This window comes from Humulus lupulus, chromosome 1 (genome assembly GCF_963169125.1).
Source record: "Humulus lupulus chromosome 1, drHumLupu1.1, whole genome shotgun sequence".
NCBI classification, from domain to species: Eukaryota; Viridiplantae; Streptophyta; class Magnoliopsida; order Rosales; family Cannabaceae; genus Humulus; species Humulus lupulus.
Genome location: NC_084793.1, coordinates 127,736,333 through 127,738,632, shown reverse-complemented (window position 1 = coordinate 127,738,632; position 2,300 = coordinate 127,736,333).

The window sequence follows — 2,300 nt, the reverse complement described above, 5'->3', positions numbered from 1 at the left end:
TTGTTTTTACATAATTTTTTATATTATAATATTGTTTTTTACATATCTTTTTTATATAATTTACATAATGAATTTTTTTAAGTTAATTTTTGTTAATTATTTAAGGAATTCAAATTTATTATTAATTTATCACTAAATTTGTAATTATGATTTAGTAAATATAATTTTAGTGGTTTAACTAATTTATTAGAAAGTTACTAGTTAAAATTTGAGTTTAATTGTTTGAATTTAATAAATAATTTTGAATACTCTAATCATACCAATTACCATATTTACTAATCATTGTTTAAACTTTTGTTGTAGGAAATACTTGTTTGAATTTGAAGTGTATGTGTTGAAATTGTTGAAGATTAGTTTTGAAAGTGAGTAATAATTACTACTTAATGTTTTATTTTTCTTCTTGATATTATACAAGCTATTGTTAGAGTAGTTTGAGTATATTAGCTATTCATTCTTAGAGAAGTATGTTCTAAAATAAAATTTTCTGCTGCAGAGACAACAGAAGGTTGAGAACATGTGTGTCTTAGTGAAGTATGTTCTGCGAATTCTATGTGCTACATTGGTTTATGGATGAAATTATGCATGTTGATTGTTGTGTTTGTTTGAATTGAATTTATAGGTAGTAATAATTTGGGATATGCTATAGAAACAGAGGAAACTCTGCCCAATTTTTTTTTAAGATTAATATATTGATTGAAATTATGCATGACAATTTTAAGAAAGAAGTCTTTAACTTAAAAGTTGTGTTGTTGTGGACTGTTAATGATTTCCTGGCATATGGTAATCTGTCAGGGTTAAGCACAAAAGGTTACCAGGGATGTCCAATATGTTGCACTAACACATGGGCTTGTCGTCTGTCGAATGGACACAAAATGTGGTTTTTTATATATTAAGATATATTTATGATATTGTAAATGCACCAAATCCAGTAGAAGTTATCAAGAAGAAAGTATGTTATATTTTATACTTTTTTTTTTGTTTAAGAAAAACTATATTTATAGTACTTAATCATCTAATCTATATTTACTTGTCAATTATGTAGTGGTTTGACAAAAATATATTCAGTGTCAAGGACGACTTACTCCCACTACAAACCGACTGGTTAACAGGATTGATGTCATTTATTTATAAAGTCTAATTATTCTTATGTGTGACTTACTAACTTGATTCATATGTTTTAATTAACTTTTCTTATGTATGTATATTGAACTACTTATGTATATATATATATAAATAACATATTTTAATTAGTAATGATATGTGAATATTTTTTTTAATTTTAATATATACATTATGTTTATTTAGATAATAATTTATAAAATTTCGTTTATAAGAATATGTTATATTATTATATAAATTTATTTATATAAAATATGGTATTTTATATTAAAAAATTTACATATAATTTTGTATTGAATATAGTATTATTAATATAATTTTATTAGTGTTAAAAAGAATTAATCTGAAATCAAATTATATATGAAAAGAAAGCAAAAATAATAATATATTAAAAAAAAACCTTTCTCTGTGTTTTTTTTTTAAGAACTGCAGTGAAAAATAACACTTTTCTCTGTGGTTTTTTTGTGATCCTTTCTTTGTGGTCGAATACACTGTGGTTTCTATTACTCTAAAAAATTGCAGTGTAATAAGAAAAAAAACTGCGGAGAAAGCCTTATTTTATAGTAGTGTATTACTTAAAAAAATTTGAACTAAAGATAAATAGTACTATATTTCTATAGGGCCAGCTTGGCTTATTAACCAACCATATTGGTAATGTTTTAAGAGATATTTAAAGTATATCCCCTATTGTTATGGGTTTATTGCATCTATACATCCAATCAAAAAAATTGGTGACACAACCCCCCACTATTACCACTTTGTTGCAGCTGTCCAGTTTGATCGTTAAATGCCAGCTAGAACCCATGTGTCAACGTATTATTGAGCCACATGTTTGCTAACATGCCTAATTTAAATAATGTGTATTCTTTTTTATTATTTCTCTAATAAACTAACTCACCCACTCATCTTTGATTTGAGCTCCAAATCTCATCAGCGGGGCTTGCCTCCCTTCACCCATCTCATCTCACCCAAATCCTTTCGTCCCCTGTAAAACGTCCTATTATATTACTTTGTAAAAAAACGCCTCTTATCTCACAGATAATTAGAAAAATGCCACTTAATAGATTAAATTCAGCGGGACCTTGATAAAACATGCAAGTTGGGCCCAATAATTTAAAATAAAATAAAGTGTTCATGTAACGCCCCAAACTCCAGGGACCGTTACGATGTGCCTTGTAAAC